General features: G+C 38.9%; 1 non-coding gene across 1 annotated transcript; it reads right to left on the bottom strand.

Moving 5' to 3' along the window:
- Positions 1–2,379: 2,379 nt before the first annotated feature.
- Positions 2,380–2,511, bottom strand: LOC114623525. Its single transcript, XR_003711776.1, has one exon. It is a non-coding gene; the product is annotated as a small nucleolar RNA SNORA17 (small nucleolar RNA).
- Positions 2,512–20,655: the final 18,144 nt, after the last annotated feature.

Below are 20,655 nucleotides of genomic sequence, written 5' to 3'. Positions count from 1 at the left end.
CTGCATTTATTAGGTACAATAATTTTTTAGTAGAATTTCTAGTATTTAATATTTATAAGATTGTACTTTTATTTTTCTCTTCTGCTTTGGGTTGATAACCAAGCTACATGTAACAAAATATCACATCATAACATACAAATTATTCCAACAATTATGTGCTGATATCTTTTAAGAAAATAAGGGAAGGTCTGTAAGAATTGCTCAGGAATTCAGAGCATCTGCTCCTGTGTAGAAGCTCAAGCTTTAGTTTTCAGCACCTAATGGCAGTTTGCGACTGTCTATCCCTCCTTTCAAGGGAATTCTGCACGTTCCTCTACCCTCTGAAGATACCATATACTCAGATAATACATAGATATGGGTGCCGGCAAGATTCCTATATAATAATATGTTTTTATTATTCTATAAAATAATGTTTTTAACTTGTTATTGGTTCCTTGTGAATTTTACACTATGCACCCCAATCCTACTCCTTTTCCCTCTTCTCATACCCTCTAACCTTGCAACCTCTCACACAACAGAGGAAAAAATTCTCACTGAGGAAGCTTCAGTATGTTACAGTGTGTCCCTTTTCTGTCTAAACGTCTTTGCCTACAAATGTTCTTTGCAATGACTCATTGGTCTGGTACAAGGCCTCTGGATTCTGCTATACTATTAATATTGCGACTTCACTAGGACTTCTCTTGCATATCCTTTTGTTGGCTTGTGTCATGGAGATCTTGTAGTTTTAGATCTCTAGAACCAGCTCCATCATACATTCCAGCAGTTGATTGATGAGGTATATGTTAAGGTGGGCCAGTCAAAACTCTGGATTTATGCCTGAGGAGTATCTGAGTTGGCCAACTTTCCTGCTTTCCTTCTTTTATGCCTTCAGGACAGCTATCCCACAACCCCTGCAACCAGGGCTACCTATATCTTGCTGCCCAGGTGAGTTGCAGGGCCTGCTCTGCTGAGTATGGCAGCAATGAGGACATAGCTATTTCTCCCAGACTCATGGGAGCCAGCTCTTCTAACTGTCATAGATGATGAGTGACAAGAGAGGAGAGGAGAGCTTTTCTTTCTCATTTTAACTGCTGCCCAGAAGACAAAATGCAGGGCTGGCTCTCCCATCCTCTGGGGACCTGCTCGCCTTCAAACCCGCATCCAAGGCCAGCTGTACTGTTGTGCCCAGGTGAGGATCAAGAAAAGCTCTCCTGCTTGGATGGCCTTGAGGCCTGCTTTCTTGCCTACCATAAGTGGCAAGGAGTAAGAGGAGAGTGACATCTTTCTCTTGCCCATGTCACCATACTGCAGAAAAGTGGCAAGACCACTTCTCCCATGCTTATTCCTCAGGGCTGGTTTGTTCACGACCCTGCCAGCCAGGGTCAGCTCTACAGTAAAAGGCCAGCTCTATGGAATGCTGCAGCCAGTGAAAGGCAAGGCTATCTCTCCTGTTCTCATGACCTCATGACCAAGTCCCCCACCTGCCACTGGTGATAAGAGTTGAAGGAAGAAGATAAAGGTATCTGTCTCCTGTCCATGCCACTGCATGAGAGATGAATGGTAGGACCATCACTCCCACAATTTATCATCAGGGCTGGCTCATACTCATCTATAATGCACTGAACTGTTCTTCCAAGTATTGTAGCTAGCTAGGGAAATGGTCAACTCTGCTGCTTTCATGCACCCAGGGCCAGATTTCCCATGATGCTCTGGTGAGGAGTGGGGACAGTTCTGCATAGCTCTCAGACAAAAGCATGTTCCTAAGCAGCAGCCCAGACTTGAGATATCTGCCTGACCATTGATGGCAACAGACCAGTGCAATAGGAGGGCCATGGACCCAGGTGAGTTTTCTGGTGGCAGCACAGGCTAGGACTCCACAATGATCCTAAGTAGCATCACTGGCTACTCACATTAGGTTGTTGCTCACTATTCATTTTTCTCCATTTCTGCCTCTCTCCATTGTCTCCACATCCTTTTGTTTCTCTTTCATTTCTCCACCACTTACTTACTTCTCTTAATAGCACCTGGGGTCTCTGAGTGTCTGGGGTCATTTCATGGGTGGTCTCAGGAGGGCTATACCCTTTGCTTGACTTACGGTGCCTTGCAGGGGTCGTCTTGGAAATGTTCTGTCCCCTAGACCTTGTGCAACATCAGACTTGGATCATTTCAGGCTAGCTCCCTTTCTAGGTCCCATGTTGACTGTATGGTGGTCTTCTCCTCTCCCTGCCCATCCATGTGGTCCATTGAGAGTGTTCGTTGTTTTATGCTCACTCCGTCTGGGGCTCACAGTCTCATGTAGGGATCTTCTAGCCTTCAGATTTCTCTCTGTCCTGAGAACTCACCCAGGCCTGCCTGGTGCTAGACTACTGGTTATCTCAGGATCAGTTTCTTCTAACAGTGACTGTTAGTCTACTAGTCATTCAGATATTCATAGGTCAGAATACTGGGTATATACACACCCTCTCTCCTCTCTGCCACCTACTCAGACATTTGTGACAAAGAAGTTATACCTGTAATGCCTATAGGGGCAGGAGATAAAATCCATTTTAAAAATACATTTAAAAAAAATACATTTTTTATTGGATATTTTATTTACATTTCATATGTTATCCCTTTACCCCATCCCCCACCCACCCGGAAACCCCTCATCCCCTTATCCCTCCTCCTTCTTCTCCGTGGATGTAACCCCCATCTACCCCCCCCCACTCCCACTTCCCCACCCTCAAAATTCCCACCCCCTGGGGCGTCCAGCCTTCATGAGGTCAAGGATCTCTTCTTCCACCTGTGCCTGGCAGGGCCCTCCACTCTTACATATTCAGCTGAAGCCCTGGATCCCTCCATAAGTGCTCCCAGGCTGGTGGTTAGGACCCCGGGAGCTGTGGTTGGTTGGTATTGTTGCTCTCCTCATGGTGCCACAAACCCTTTCAGCTCCTTCAGTCCTCACTCTAACTCCTCCATTGAGAACCTCATGGTCAGTTCAATGGCTAGTTGTGAGCATCTGCCTCTGAATATGTCAGACTCATGAAGGACTCTGAGGAGACATCCATATCAGGCCCTTATCAGCATGCACTTCCTGACTTCCACATCAGCATCTACCTTTGGTGACTGCACATGGGATGGATACTCAGGTGGAAAGGTCTTCAAATGGCCCCTCCTTCAGTTTCTGTCCCTCACTTTGTCTCCATATTTGCTCCCTTGAGTATTTTGTTGCTCCTTCTAAGAAGAACTGAATCACCCCCACTTGGTCTTCCTTTTTTATGAGCTTCATGTGGCCTGTGAGTTGCGTCTTGGGCATTTCAAGGTTCTGGGCTAATATCCAATAATCAGTGAGTGAATACCATGTGTGTTCTTTTGTGATTGGCTTACTTCACTAGGATGATAATTTCTAGTTCCATCCATTTACCTAGGAACCTCTCGAATTCATTGTTTTTAATAGCTGAGTAATACTCCATTGTGTAAATATACCACATTTTTTGAATCCATTCCTCAGTTGAAGGACATCTGGGTTTTTTCCAGCTCCTAGCTATTATAAATAAGGCTGCTATGAACATAGTTGAGCATATGTCCTTGTTATATGTTCGAGCATCTTCTGGGTATATGCCTAGGAGTGGTATAGCTGGATCCTCAGGTAATGCTATGTCCAATTTTCTGAGGAACCGCCAGACTGATTTCCAAAGTGGTTGCACCATCTTGCAGTCCCACCAAAAATGGAGGAGTGTTCCTCTTTCTCCACACCCTCGCCAGCATCTACTATCACCTGAGTTCTTAATCTTAGCCATTCTGACTGGTGTGAGATGGAATCTCAGAGTTGTTTGATTTGCATTTCCCTGATGACTAAGGACACTGAACATTTCTTTAGGTGCTTCTCGGCCATTCGAGTTTCTTCCATTGAAAATTCTTTGTTAAGCTCTATACCCCATTTTTTAATAGGGTAATTTGGTTGTCTGGAGTCTACTTTCTTGAGTTCTGTGTATATATTGGATATTAGCCCTCTATCAGATGTAGGATTGGTAAAGATCTTTTCCCAATTTGTTGGTTGTCGTTTTGTCCTATTGACAGTGTCCTTTGCTTTACAGAAACTTTGCAATTTTATGAAGTCCCATTTGTCAATTCTTGATCTTAGAGCATATGCCATTGGTGTTCTGTTCAGGAACTTTTCCCCTGTGCCCAAGTATTCGAGGGTCTTCCCCACCTTCTCTTCTATTAGTTTCAATGTATCTGGTTTTATGTGGAGTTCCTTTATCCACTTAGACTTGAGCTTTGTACAAGGAGATAAGAATGGATCAATTTTCATTCTTCTACATGTTGTCCTCCAGTTGAACCAGCACCATTTGTTGAAAATGCTGTCCTTTTTCCACTGGACAGTTTTAGCTCCTTTGTCAAAGATCAAGTGACCATAGGAGTGTGGGTTCATTTCTGGGTCTTCAATTCTATTCCATTGATCTTCCTGCCTGTCTCTGTACCAATACCAGGTAGTTTTTATCACTATTGCTCTGTAGTACAGCTTGAGGTCAGGGATGGTGATTCCTCCCGAAGTTCTTTTATTGTTGAGAATAGTTTTCGCTATCCTGGGTTTTTTGTTATTCCATATGAATTTGAGAATTTCCTTTTCTAACTCTGTGAAGAATTGAGTTGGGATTTTAATGGGGATTGCATTGAATCTGTAGATTGCTTTTGGCAAGATGGCCATTTTTATTATATTAATCCTGCCAATCCATGAGCATGGGAGATCTTTCCATCTTCTGAGATCTTCTTCGATTTCTTTCTTCAGGGACTTGAAGTTCTTGTCGTACAGGTCTTTCACTTGCTTGGTTAGATTCACACCAAGGTATTTCATATTATTTGCAACTATTGTGAAGGGTGTCATTTCTCTAATTTCTTTTTCATTCTGTTTATCTTTAATGTAGAGGAAGGCTACTGATTTGTTTGAGTTGATTTTATAACCAGCCACTTTGCTGAAGTTGTTTATCAGGTTTAGGAGTTCTCTGGTGGAAGTTTGGGGGTCACTTAAGTATACTATCATATCATCTCCAAATAGCAATATTTTGACTTCTTCCTTTCCTATTTGTATCCCTTTGACTTCTTTTTGTTGTCTAATTGCTCTGGCTAGGACTTTCAGTACTATATTGAATAGGTAGGGGGAGAGTGGGCAGCCTTGTCTAGTCCCTGTTCTTAGTGGGATTGCTTCAAGTTTCTCTCCATTTAGCTTGATGTTGGCTACTGGTTTGCTGTAAATTGCTTTTACTATGTTTAGGTATGGGCCTTGAATTCCTGATCTTTCCAAGACCTTTATCATGAAGGGATGTTGAATTTTATCAAATGCTTTCTCAGCATCTAGTGAGATGATCATGTGGTTTTTTTCTTTGAGTTTGTTTATATAGTGGATTACATTGATGGATTTCTGAATATTGAACCATCCCTGCATTCCTGGGATAAAACCTACTTGATCATGATGGATGATTGTTTTGATGTGTTCTTGGATTCGGTTTGCTAGAATTTTATTGAGTATTTTTGCATCGATGTTCATAAGGGAGATTGGTCTGAAGTTCTCTTTCTTTGTCGGGTCTTTGTGGGGTTTGGGTATGAGTGTAATTGTAGCTTCGTAGAACTAATTGGGTAGTGTTCCTTCTGTTTCTATTTTGTGGAATAGTTTGAAGAGAATTGATATTAGGTCTTCCTTGAAGGTCTGATAAAATTCAGCACTAAAACCATCTGGTCTTGGGCTTTTTTTAGTGGGGAGACTTTTAATGACTGCTGCTATTTCCCTAGGGGTTATGGGACTATTTAGATGGTTTATCTGCTCCTGGTTTAACTTTGGGACCTGGTATCTGTCTAGGAAATCGTCCATTTCTTCCAGGTTTTCCAGTTTTGTTGAGTATAGCCCTTTGTAGTAGGATCTGGTGATTTTTTTAATTTCTTCAGTTTCTGTTGTTATGTCTCCCTTTTCAGTTCTGATTTTATTAATTTGGATACTGTCTCTGTGCCCTCTGGTTAATCTGGCTAACGGTTTATCTATCTTATTGATTTTCTCAAAGAACCAACTCCTGGTTTTATTGATATTTTGTATTGTTCTTTCTGTTTCTATTTGAGGAAAATAAGGTGGGAATTGTGTTAAGGCTCCTGTAGTAAGTATGTAGTTTTGTTGTTGTTGTTATTTTTATTGTATTAGTACAGAAAAATTATCCTCAGATCATTAGAAAAAGAAAAAAATGTTTGAGGAAGACATAAAATTTCCTTAGCCAGAGAGTTGAGTAGATTTTTTTTTAAATTTTTGCTTCCTGACTTAGCTGTGACCCTGAGAACCTAATAATCGGAGATTCTTTCACCTAAGTTTCATTTCCTCATATCCTTATAAGTCATCTCAGACAAAATACAAACAACACTCTGCTATTTCTGTCAAGGTGATGTTAAAGAGCTGATATGGGATTACAACTATAAGGAGACATCAGCCCTCATGTCACTGCTTCCCCAGAAATGTGTAGAAAGCTTGCTGTTTCAGTCTTGATATTTGAAAGAGCACAAGCCAAGTTCTATTCCACAGCATAAGCCTACCTGTGATGAAGAACATTATTCCCTGATTAAGCATATTGAACTCATGCTCTTGATTGAAACTGGTCCATATCCTTCTTTTGTACCAGTAAGTGTCTATTCCTGGAACAATAAGTATTACAATATTTTACTGCCACAGTCAGAAATGTAAATGGAGACGCAATATCTGATCATTTTCATTTTACAAATGAAAACAAAAATGTAGAAAGAAAGACAGGAAATGGAAAATAGCTGTACTACAAACAGTGCTTCTAGCCATTTTATAATTACAAATTTTATAATTTGTAATATAATTACAAATGAGCAGTTCAAGAGCCTTCCCATTGCATGCTCAGGACTTCTAGGTGCTGGAGTGAATTATGGTAAAAGAGAGAGGTGGTCTTCTGTTGAGATAATATTTTAAAATGGCAGCACCCAATCTGTCTTGTGATATGGGGTCTCCATGATCCCAACTAGGCTAGGCCTGAGGACACGAGTGGTTGCATGTTCTCACTGCTGCCGTGGCTCAGGCCACCAGCTCAGACTGCCGGCTCAGGCGGCTGAAGATACTGGCCCTGCTACCCACAACACACCAGCATGAGAGACGGCTCTGCTGATCTTCCATACTGTGTCCACAAGGCTGTGCCTAGCCCAGACCATCCTGCCATCCATGCAGGCCCATTAGGAATGAGACTCTATGCCTAAAGATTAATCAAAGGCTTTATATATTTGGTAATGCTCAATAACAAGATGCCCACATAATTAGAGGTGTAACTCAAAACCCAACCTAGATATATCAAATACATTTGACTATTAGAGACACATGCACATCCACAGCCATGTTTCCTCTCTCCTCTCTCCCTTTCTCCTCCTCTTCCTTCTCCTCTTCCTATTCTTACTCCTCCTCTTCCTCTCCTTACTCCTCCCACTTTAGGTCTTCCCAAATTTTGGGGAAAATATGACACTACTGTCTTTCTAATTTTCATGTGTTTATAAGGTTTTATGGAATTACATATAAAAATGCATTGTTTGCACTTTAAATTTTAGAGGACGTGGAAATTTCTATATCCATTTAACATGCCAACCCGTAGACTACTTTCTTTAGGAGTAGTTTTACATGGAAGTGATAGATTCAATGCTAGTCAGCAGCCATGAAGTGATAGGCTAGTCTGTGGACAATAGTAGCTCTAATAGGTTGCATTTGAATTTTAACATTTCCTATAGTTATCAAAAATCACTTTTATTTATGGTCATATTGGAATAGGAATAGCATAATAAGGGAGGGAACAATTTTAAATGTAGCTATTGATTAAGATATGGAACAAATAATTTCTCACAATGAATATGAAAGGAGTTTAGATCTGAGAAAAGAGTAATACCCAAGATTCTAAACTCAAATTTCTATACTCTGAAGTTCTCTCAGGGTGAGAGGTCTTATCCCTAATAAAACCAGAAGAAAACAAGGAAGGGGCAATGTAACCACCATATAGATGAACACAAGAAAATAAACTTTGAAATAAAGTGGTACAAAATATGGAGAGTTTAAAAAAATACCTATTTTTCTCCCAACACTCATACATAGAATATTGGCCTACGAGAAATGTAAAGATTTTGACATGAAGTGAAAAAACTGAATCTTTTTTTCAACATAATATTTTTTATTGATTTTATTGATTCTTTGGCAATTTCAAATTATATACTATGGTCACACTCCTCATTCCTTCCATGGCCTCACACCTCCAGCCTTTATGACATTCACCCCATAAGCAAATAGAAAAAGAAAAAAACCAAGTCCAATGTGAAATAATTTAATTTTAATGCAACTGCTTGAAAATTTCTTGGTCATTTTTTGAGGTACAAAAATGTATCAAGGCACCAGTATGTGTACATTCTAGAGATTGTACATTTCCACTCACCTGTATTTAAAGAAAAGATTCTAGTTAAAGTCATCATAAAGAAAAAAGTGTACCTCTAGGAAAGAGAATAAATCATTACTTGTTTACAAATGTAAGAAAAACGTAGGTTAGGAATGTAGCTTAATGATATAGCATTTGTTTAACATACTTGAGTTTGGCCACCAGCAACAATAGCAAAAAGAGAAAGAAAACACAAAAATCAGTTGGGAAGTTTATTATATATAGAAGATTCACTAACAGGTTTTGCCTGCATTGTATGCTGAAGTTTGGCTGTATAATCCTATACTATAGCTTCTTCTTATTAAGATCTCAGTGCACATTTTAAGCAAGAATGCCTACAAGTGATTTCAGGTAGTATAAAATAGTCCTATGTGGATTACCATAAAAAAGAAGATGGTATAACAAGCAAGCTGAAATGAGCCCCAGAGTCATACATTACACTGAATTTTTCCAGAGACGCATGCTGAGACCCAGATACATGTGCTGAATCCTACAGACAGACATAGACCTTCCAGCTACAGATGAACTCTCTTGCCAAAGTCAAATAGCTACTAAACTTGAGTAAAGTTACATGTTAGTAAGAAAAACATAATGTCTATCTAGATTAATTAGATGATATTACCCTCAAACTGCATAAACTGTAATTAATTGGTTCAATGATACCTTGCCTTCCCAACCCCCACTCTCAACTCTCCTTACCCTGTACACTGTGCTACCCCCTACAGCCTATATAGTGTTTTCTTTTGACTTCCTCATCTAAAATTTTCCCTACACATGGCACAGTCACTCCAGTGATGCTCCTCCTTTTAAAAAGAAAAAAAGAAGGAGTTGTGAGACCATGAAATGATAGCCTGGTTCCTGGTTGAGCACAGGTCTCGAACCCCAGACCCTAATGGGACAAAGGCTGGTGTTCGGCCTCACTCCCAGACCCCAGGCTCCCGACACATCGCCAAGACTCCTATTGTGCCTTTCAGTCATGTGGGACAATACCCCTACAGCCCCTCCCAAAGAGAGATTTGTGTCATCTAGCACAAATAGAGGGCATAACTACAGCCCACAGGGCCTCAAGAGATTTGCCTACTAATGAGTACCGGAAGACCAGAGGATGTAGCCAATTAAGTATTCCTTCCCAGACCCTCCTCCCTCCCTCTTTACCTCAGATCTGCCCTACTTTTGGGGAGGGGGAGGGGAGCTGCAGCCAGATTCATCTACCATCCGCCATGATAATAAAGCTTGTAACACCATGGACTTCCTCATGTCTTTGGGGCCTTTAACTAATTAGCCAAGCCAACACTACCTCTCTGTACCTCTCTGCATTCCAGCCACAGGGACGGCCAATTCAAGCAAGCTAGCAGACCCAGCGACCCACATCTCTGCCCTTCCATGACCCTCCAGCAGCATCTAGGAGCCCAAGGACAGAACACTGGTCTCCCGGGTCAGGCCACCTTGGCCCAGAGACGACCACTCAAAAGCCCTGTCCCTGAGGGAATTCCAACTGAGATCGCCCAGATCCCCAGCAGAGCCCTGCAGCATCTGCCCACTGCCTCGTGGGGTGAATTCAGTCAAAATCACGAGCCCCTGCTGCCCAGAGTGGTGGTTCTAGCCAACTGGGGCGGGAACCACAACTCCACCCAACAGGACTCACGCCCACACCCATGCATGAATTAACCACCATGCAGTTGTGTTAATCAATTAAGTTCCTATGTCCATGTGTGTCTTATTCAGCCTTCTCTAGTTCTGAACTCAGTGGGTGTTCCTACACACTAGACCACACATTGATACATGAACAAGAGAATTTAGTCATGCCTCAGAATTCATGGTAGTGTGCAACTAGAATGATAGGTAATTTTCTCATGTTATCCTAGGGACTGGATGGTAGCACTAACTTCTTTAATTCCTTGGGGTATACAATAATGGATTTGGTTTACCATTTTTCTTGGCAGAGGAAACTCTAAAGACTTCTCTTTAGCATTTTCAACAATAACAGACCTCATTACACAGTTGAGGGACAACCTTCTAAGTATATCTATCCAAATTATGCATTATGAGACTGAGAAAATAACCACAGAGTGAGTTTGGACACCTACTGGACATACTGTGAGTAGAACTTCAATCATAACTCAATCAGTCAACTAACCTCCATAAACTCCCACTTTATCTAGAGGGACATAATGTTTCTTGGGGTCTCACAGAATCAACATTAACTTATACTTACTACTCAATAGACCCTGTAGCTTCTGATTGTTTCCTTTCCCAGCATGTAGGTACCTTCATGAAAGGCTGCATATTTCTCTGCAGAAGGACTGGAAAAATGACAACAGTAAAAATTTTAGGTGTTTTATCAAGGTCCTTCTTCAGGGAAAATTGGCTGTCCTTTCATTTAATGGGGTATCTGTCTGCAAACTGTCTTAAGTCTGGATAATGATTGATGGGCCAAGATTTCTTTTGCCAAAATGTACCTTTCTTTCATTTGTTTGAGAACTTTTCTGCTTATATAGATCAAACGAAAATTCAGTAGTTTTCTTATATATTTCATGCCTGGAGACACCATGATTCATTAGCCAGTACCAAATCACCATACCTGTCATGGATCTTATAATTCACTTAACCTATGCTGACAATTACAGGTTAGGCCCTTATAGACATTAATTTAACTATACTGACCATTAGGATAATTGTGATCACCTAGCCTTTGGAAATTCAGTGTTGATGCCTGGCCCCTGTTACCAGAGGGCACGAGGGCACAGTTAAACCCATTACATTTAATTATTCCAACTGCACATCAATATTGTCAATGGTAAATTCTGGCAGGAGACAAAGAATGACAATAAAACACTTCAAATGTGCTGGTGTCTCTCTTATTATTTGATGTCCTATATGATTAGTAAAGGCCATGTCTTCTGGGCCTTCCCATTTTCAGGGATTAGATTTTACACAGTGTACACACATTATAATTGCTACTTTTTTTCTCCCGGAGACTTAAAATCCCTTTATCAACACCAAACCAAGGTATTTCAGGCATTTCCAGTAGCCTATATTTTGAAAAATGCTTCAGTGAACAATTCAAATAAACTTTTGACACTATTTTTAATTTTATGAGCTTCCATATTAAACATAGAATCTCCAATCAGATGGCCCATGTCAATAAATTCAACCTGATATAGTATCATGTTCTTTCCATCACTGTCCCACTCTAAAAATACATTTCCACATATATCCCCAGCTTTCAGCTTTAGTGAATTAGCAAATTCAAAAAAGTCTTTAGTAGTGTTGCATATCTCTGAGTGAACTATGTTTTCTACCCACCTACCCCCATCTAAGTGCCTGCTTTTAGTACAGTTAAGTATAGTTATAGTTCTAGAGGCAACTATGTGTAAGTTCTTGCAGGAGGAACAGAAAAGTTCTGCTACCAGGTGGCTGCTTCCACATAAACAAACTGAAGTCTCCCTGGTGGACTAAAGGTTGGTGGTGTAGACAATGACAGGCAATCAGGAACTTCACTTAGAGTACCAATGTGACTGAGGTGGAGTGTATAAACAGCACTCCTCAAGATTTAATAAATGAGCTTGAGGTTGAATTTTCATCTGCTCCCTGAGGTTGTGTCATTGATTCTGTGCCTTCTTGCCCACTTCCCCCAAAAGAAATGCTGGGCAGGACTGAGGATTTAGGTAATAGGTTCTGAAGGACAGCAGTATTATCTCGGCTGACTTTTCCTTCAGAGAAATCCACTGCTGGTTTAGGAGACAACATAGAATTAATATCCTCAGCTAAAGGTTAAAAAAAAAAAACAGTATTTCAAGGTGTAGGGCTGAGTATAAATGGGCTGAGAAATAAAAATCAGGAAACAACACCCTTCACAATATTCACAAATAATATAAAATATCTTGGGCTAACTCTAACCAAAGAAGTGAAAGATCTGTATGACAAAAACTAAGGTTCTTTCAAGAAAGAAATTGAAGAAGACTTCAAAAAAATGGAGACATTTCTCATGACCATGGATTGGTAGGATAAATGTAGTATAAGTGGCCATTGTAACAAATCCAATATACATATTAAATGCAATCCCTATCAAAATTCCAACAGAATTATTCAAAGACATGAAAAGAGCAATTTTTAATTTTATATGGATAAACAAAAATCCCAGGATAGCAAAAACAATTCTTAACAGTAAAAGAACTTCTGGGACAATGAACATTCCTGACCTCAAGCTATTCTACAGAGCAACAATGATTTAAAAAAAAAACCTGCATGGTACTGGTACAAAGACAGACACGTTGATCAATGAAATAGAAAACAGGACGTAGAAATAAAACCATACACTTATGGACACTTGATATTTGACCAAGAAGCCAAAAATATACAATAGAAAAAAGAAAGCATCATCAAAAAAATGGTGCTGGTCTAGCTGGCCTTCTGTATGTAGAAATACAAAAATACATTCATATTTGTCACCTTGCACAAAAATCAAATCCAAATGGATTAAGGACCTCAACATAAAACCAGATATACTGAATCTAATAAAAGTCAAAGTGGGAAAGAGTCTGGAACTCATGGCAACAGGCGTAAATTTTCTAAACATAACTCCAATGGCTTAGGCTCTAAGATCAAGAATTAATAAATGGGACCAAATGAAACTGAAAAGTTTGTTTAAGGCAAAGAACATAGTCAATAGGACAAATTTTCACCCTATAGATTGGGAAAAATTCTTCAGTAATCCCATATCCCATAGAGGGCTAATATCCATAATATATAAAGAATTCAAGTAGCTATCCTTAAAAAAAATAAAAACCAATCAAAAATGGAGTATAGAGGTAAACAAAGAATTCACAACACAGGAATCTCCTAGAAGTACTTAAAGAAATGTTGAAAGTCCTTAGAGAAATGCAAATCCAAAAGATCCTCAGATACTACATTTGTATAAAGCAAGGCTACTGGTTTTTTTTAATTAATTTTATTTCTAGCCACTTTACTGAAGTTCTGTATTAGCTGTAGAAGTTGTCTGATAAAACTGTTGCAGTTACTGATGTATACTATCATATATATCATCTAAAAAGAGTGATGCCTTGACTTATTCTTTGCCAATATGTACCTTCTTCGTCTCTTTTTATTGTCTTTTTTCTCTAGCTAGAACTTAGGATACTATTTTGAATAGACATAGGGAGAGTGGGTAGCTTTGCATTGTCCCCGATTTTAGGTGGGATTTTTTCAATTATCTCTCCATATAATTTGATATTGGGTGTTGGGATTGCTGGATTATTGCCTTTATTATGTTTAGATAAGGGCCTTCAATTTCTGATCTCTCTAATATTTTTCCTGAAAGAGACTTGTATTTTTACAAATGACATTGTGATAATAGAGAGTCTATTTTGGAGGTCTCAAACAGGGCCTTTTCTTCAGAGTTCTAGAGCCTTATGGAAGTGAAAGAAGAAATATTGCAGGAGTCAGAGGTAAATGATTTTTCAGCATCTAATTAGATGGCTTTGTGATTTTTTGTAGTGTTTGTTTGTATAGTGGATTACATTAATGGATTTTCATATATTGAACCAACCTTGCATCCCTGGAATTAAGCTTACTTGATTGTCATGAATGATGGTTTTGATATATTCTTAGACTCAATTTGGTAGAGTTTTACTGAACATTTTTTCATTGATATTCATAAGCAAAATTGATCTGAAATACACTTTATTTGTTGAGTCTTCATGTAGTTTAGTTATCAGAGTAATTGTGTTTTCACAGAATGAATTAGGTGGTGTTTTTTCTGCTTCTATATTATGGAATAGTTTGAGGATTGTTGGTATTAGCTCTTCTTTGAAGGTCTGGTAGAATTCTGCACTACAACCATCTGCCCCAGGGCTTTAATTCATTGGGAGGTTCTTGATGACTACGTCTATTTTCTTAGGGGATATAGGCCTGTTTCGATAATTTACCTGCTCTTGATTAAACTTTGGTGCATTGTATCTGTCTAGAAAATCATCAGTTTCATCTAGATTTTTCCAGTTTAGTTGAGTATAGGTTTTTGTAATAGGATCTGATGACTTTTTAAATTTCATTTTAGTTTCCATTGTTATATATTCCTTTTCATTTCTGATTTTGTTAATTTGAATACTGTCTCAATGCCCTTAAGTTAATTTGGTTAGGCATTATATATCTTGTTTATTTTCTCAAAGCTTTTGGTTTTGTTGATTCTTTGTATCTTTCTCTTAGTTTCTATTTGGTTGATTTTGGCCCTGAGTTTATTTTCTGCAGTTTACTCCTCTTAGGTATTTGCTTTTTTTTTTGTTCTAAAGTTCTTAGGTGTGATGTTAAGTTACCAGTTATAAGATCTCTCCAGTTTCTTTACCAGGGCACTTAGTGCTATGAATTTTCCTCTTAACACTGCTTTCATTGTGCTCCATTGGCTTGGGTATGCTGTGTCATTATTTTTATTGAATTCTGGGACTCTTTAATTTCTTTATTTCTTCCCTGACCATGATATTATTCATTAGAGAGCTGTTTAGTTTCCATGAGGATGTGGGTTTTCTGTTGTTTTTTTGTAATTAAAGTCTAGCCTTATTCCACTGTGATCTGAGAGGATGCCATGGGATTGTATCAATCTCCTGTATCTGTTTGAGGCTTGCTTTGTGATTATTTATACGGTCAATTGGTGAAGATACCATGATGTGCTGAGAAGAATGTATATTTTTTGTTTCAGGGTGAAATGTTGTGTAGATATCTGTTAAATCCATTTGACTCATAACCTCTATTAGTTTCACTGTGTGTCTGTTTGTTTTGTTTCAATGACCTGTCCATCTGATAAGAGTGATGTGTTAAAAGTCTCCCACTACCATTTTGTGGGGTTCAATGTGTGTTTTGAGCTTCAGTAAATTTTCTTTTATGAGTGTGATTGTACTTACATTTGGGTCATAGATGTTCAGAATTGAGACCTTTTCTTGGTTGACTTTTCCTTTGATGAATATGAAGTGTCCTTCCCTATTTCACTTGGCAACTTTAGACTGAATGTTTATTTTATTGGATCTTAGAATGGCAACTCCCAATTTTTTCTTGGGACCATTTGTTTGTAAGACATTTATCCAGCCTTTTACTCTGAGGTAGTGTCTGTCTCTGCCATTGAAATGCATTTCTTTTTTCTTTTCTTTTCTTTTCTTTTCTTTTCTTTTCTTTTCTTTTCTTTCCTTTCCTTTCCTTTCCTTTCCTTTCCTTTTCTTTTCTTTTCTTTTCTTTTTTCTTCTCTTTTCTCTTCTTTCCTTTCCTTTTCTTTTTTTGATGTTATTTTGATTTATTTTCATAAAGTCATTCAATGTATAAAATGTTTTCTTTTCCTTTTTTAAAAATGTGCAAAATACTTTCACTTTCTCTGTATATGTCTTTTTGTTTTCTTTTTTTGACTATTTTATTTATTTACATTTCAAATGTTATTCCCTTTCTCAGTTTCCCCTCTGAAAACCCCCTATCCTATCCTCCCTCCCCCTGCTTCTATGAGGGTGTTCCCCCACTCACCCACTTCCATCTCTCTGCCATGGCATTCTCCTATGCTGGGCCATTGAGCCTTCCCAGGACCATGGACCTCTCCTCCCATTATGCAACAAAATATTAGATTCTGATTGTGTATCCAGTTTTTTAGCTTGATTTTTTTATTGGGGAATTGAGACCAATGATATTGAGAAATACTAAAGATAGAATATGGTTAGTTCCTATTATGTTTTCTGTTGTGCATGGCATTATGTGTATGTGATTCTCTCCTTTTGGTTTTGTTGTGAGATGATTAATTCCTGTTTTTTTTCATTGGTGTAGGTACCCTTGTTATATTGGGGTTTTCCTTCTAGAATCATGCTTAAGGATGAATTGGTAGATAGATATTGCTTATACTTCATTTTGTCATGGAATATTTTGGTTTCTCGATTTATGATGATTGAGAGTTTTGCTAGGTATAGTACCCTGAGCTGGCATTTGTATTCTTTTTAGGGTCTGCATGACCTCTTTCTAGGTTCTTCAAGCATTTAGGGTCTCTGTTGAGAAGTTTGGTGTAATTCTGATAGGTCTGCATTTATAGGTTACTTGACTTTTTTCTCTTAGACTTTTTAATATTCTTTCTTTGTTCTGCCCATTTAGTGTTTTGACTATTATGTGACAAAAGGATTTTCTTTTCTGGGCCTATTTATTTGGTGTTCTGTAGGCTTCTTGTACATTTATAGCCATATCTTTCATTAGGTTGGGGAAGTTTACTTCTATGATTTTGTTGAAGTTTTCTGGTCCTTTGAGTTGGGAATCTTATCTTTCTTCTACTCCTATTATTCTTAGATTTTTGCCTTTACATTGTATCCAGGATTTACTGGATGTTTTGGGTTCGTAGTATATTATGCTTTTTATTTTCTTTGTCCTTTGTGTCAATATCTTCTATACCCAAGATTCTCTCTTCTATCTATTGCATTATGCTGGTGATGCTTGCATCAGTAGCTCCTGACCTCCTTCCTAAGTTTTCCATTTCCAACTTTGCTTCCATTTGTGTTTCCTTTATTGTTTCTACTTCCATTTTTAGTTCTTCAAGCACTTTGCTCAATCGATTCTCCTGTTTGATTGTGTTTTCTTGTATTTCTTTAAGGGATTTGTTTCCTCTTTAAAGGCTTCTACCTGTTTATGTTTTCCCATATTTCTTTCAATTACTTATTTATATACTCCTTAATGGACTCTATTATCTTCGTGAGATAGAATTTTAGGTCAGCATCCTGGTTTTCAGATGTGCTGTGGTATCCAGGGTTTTCTGTGGTGGGAGATCTGAGTTCTTTTCATACCAAAATATATTGGTTTCTGTTGCTTATGGTCTTGAGCTTGCCTCTTGCTGTCTATAGTTAACTTTGGTTTTTACTGGCCTCAATGACTTTGTCTGGAGCCTCCCTCCTGTGTCCCTGGGTTGCCCCTAGTCTCCTTGGAGACCTATGGTATTGGCTGTAGCAGACCTTTATGGAGGCCATCTGAATGTGGGATCTGTTGTCCTGAGTGTAGCATATCTCCTGTGAGGCCTTCAGACTGTGGGGTCATCAGGGTGACATACCAGTTGATGGTTTTCCACAGCCAGAAAGGAAGTTGAGTTTGAGTAGAGGGAATGTTCCTGTGTCTGCTGGGTTCTTAGTTGGTACAGTTATCTGGAATGTCCCTTACCTATTGCTCTGGGTGCAGTAGATCTCCTGGGAGGCCTTCAAACTGTCAGATCTTCAGAGGGGCAGATAAGCTGATGATCTACCCCATAGAAATGCTGAAAAATAAAATTTAAAAACCCAACTGTGAATATTGAAAAGATTAGTTATATTTTTGTGACATTATTACTGTATACTACAGGATTGTGAAATTTTACACCATTTGAAAATACTGATTGTCAAGTTAAAATATTTACAATGTACTTAAGACCTCCTAATGTGAAGTATTATCTATGATGATCAAATTAAATTACATCATTAAATTATCCATTGAGCACATGAATGAGAGTGGAGAGATTATTTTTGTTTTTGAAATTCTAACAGGTTGACAAATGTCTGTGGTACAGAGAGTATTATTATCTATAACATGAGATTTGAGGCTATGATTCACTGAGCTCTGAGAAAAGAACAAATTGTTGAAAATAGTTTTCCTTGCAAAGAGAGACAATTTAGTGACTACCAGATTAAACTTCCATATGAATGCATGTTTTCTATGACTGCAAGTTGAATTAAAACTATAAACTAAATTAGCAACAAAAAATAAATTCTTTTTTGTATTTTTATTTATTATTTTATTTATTTACATCTCAAATGTTATCCCCTTTCCCAATTTCCCCTCTGTAAACCCTTTATACCATCTCCCTCCCCTGCTTCTATGAGGGTGCTCCCCCACCTACCCACCCACTCCCACCTCACTTAGCCAGCATTCCCCAAGACTGGGGTATTGAGCCTTCACCATACCAAGGGAATCCTCTCCCATTGATGTCAGATAAAGCCATCTTCTGTATTAGGTTTTGCAATTGGAGCCATGGGTCCCTCCATGTGTACTCTTTAGTTGGTGGTTTAGCCCCTGTAAACTTATGGGGGTGGTCTGGTTGGTTGATACTGTTGTTCTTCCTATGGGATTGCAAACCCCTTCAGTTCCTGCTTTCCTTCCCCTAACTCTGCCATTGGGATCCCATGTTCACTCTTATGGTTGGCTGCAAGCATCCTCATCTATATTGGTAAGGCTCTAGCCAAGCCTCTCAGGAGCTATATCAGGCTCCTATTAGAAAGCATTTCTTCTCATCAGCAATAGTGACTGGATTTAGTGTCTGCTTATGGGATGGGTCCCCAGAAACCAAATTTCTATCTGAATTTAAAAGACACTAAGTATTAACATAAATATTGGTGATGAAGGTAATGATAACCAATTTTAAAATGCATAGAAACAAAGAGAGTAGGTATATAGCAAAGGACTAGAGAGAACAGATAGATCTGATTAGAATCAGAAAATAGATTAAATTGCTATGCAAAGATGGGGGCCCTGGAATGAAGGTTCAAGTGGGCAGGGAAAAGAAAAGGGAGTTGCAGGATGGAATACAGGGAAAGACAGCAACAATTAATGGATTCTTGACTGGTAGTATGAAAATCTAATACAGTACAAATGCCCTAAAAATATTCATAAGTGGATGGAGCTTGGGTATTCTTATGGAAGAATAGGAGGAAGAATTTCAAGCCCCATAGAGGATAGGGGCTTCATGGGAAGACCAACAGAATCAACTAACCTGGACTCTCAAAGTCATAACCACAACTCAAAGAACATATACAGGAAAGACCTATGAAGAGAATACATAGGCCTCCCTTCTCATATATAGCAGATGTGCAGCTTAGTTTTTATGTGGATCCAGAACAGCTGGAATGGGGGCCATCCCAAAAGATGTCACCTCTGGGGATATGCTCTTGTAGCTGGGCTGCCTTGTCTAGCCTTTGTGGGTGAGGAGGCACCTAGTCTCACAGAGAATTAAAGTTCCAGAGTCGAGAGATGTGTCGGGGTAGAGGACGTATCACCCACTCAGACAAGAAGGGGAGGATGGGAGAAGGATTGTGGGATGGGGTGAGTGGCAGCAGATATAAAGTGAATATGTAAAAAATTAAATTAAATTAAAATATTCATAAATGATGTCATGCTAAATCAAATCACCAAATAATGAAGACACAGTTACCAAATATGCTCCCATTACTGTGATTGGATTACTTATAGTGAAATTTTTGGCCCAGGTTGTTGCTAAGATTATAGATTGCTCTCCACAAACTTAGAGGGATGTCCCATTGCTAAAGACAACAAATACACAACTCTTTGAATATAGAGGTGATGAGACAGTGCCTACATAGAGCCTTCATTCATGTGTTCCATCATCTCTGGTACAGAAATATAGTCTACATCCTCTCAAAACAGAAACATAAACAAAAGCTAGTCACAAATCCGTTATCTACTATGGTGTTCTACCTACAAAATATGATAGGGCAATGGTGGCACAAATCTTACGGGAGCAAACAATCAGCATCTATCTTCTTCTTAAGATTGATTTTGAGGTCATTTTCTCATGAGTCAGCTGTGCTAGAATATCAAAGACTTGCTGTAATGGAATAGTTGGGCTCTGGTGGTGCCATGTTGCCCTGGCTATTGTGATTTGTGTCTTACAATCACATCTAGGCATCAGGGTTTGGGGGTAATTTTAGTTTTAGATGCCAGTTTATCAATTTATCATTGTTGGGTGAATGCTTTTGGATATTTTTCCTTTAGTTCTGTTTCTACTGGTCTCAGTGGTTCTGGTCACCAGGAAGACTTCCAGTCACATAAAGTGTCTCTGCTGAGTTTTTTTATGGCCTGTGTGATCCCTGGGGTTTGGGGTGCTGGCATTGCCTCTGTGGTTCTAAGATTTTGGGAACTAGCTTGACGTCTGGTGTTCCTAGTAGTAGCTTAGTCTTCAATTAGAATTGGGTTCTTCTTCTAGAATTAGAAGCCTAGGGTTCATAATACTGGCATACCCACTAGTAGAGCATGGGTCTTCTGTTTTAGTTTTAGGCCATGATATGGAGCTAATGGGAGGGAATGTTTTTGGGGATAGCTGAGCTGGCTTTATGATGTATACATGAGTAGTGGATGATGCCTTATATGGAGCTTCTAGTAGTAGTATGGCCTCCAGTAGAGTAGTGGTCTTCTACCAGTGTTGTGGGCCTGGATATGAGGTCAAAGTGAGAGGATGCTGTTGTAGGCA

This window comes from Grammomys surdaster, unplaced genomic scaffold (genome assembly GCF_004785775.1).
Source record: "Grammomys surdaster isolate TR1022 unplaced genomic scaffold, NIH_TR_1.0 198, whole genome shotgun sequence".
Classification (NCBI taxonomy): Eukaryota; Metazoa; Chordata; class Mammalia; order Rodentia; family Muridae; genus Grammomys; species Grammomys surdaster.
This window is presented reverse-complemented; position numbering and strand designations above follow the sequence as displayed.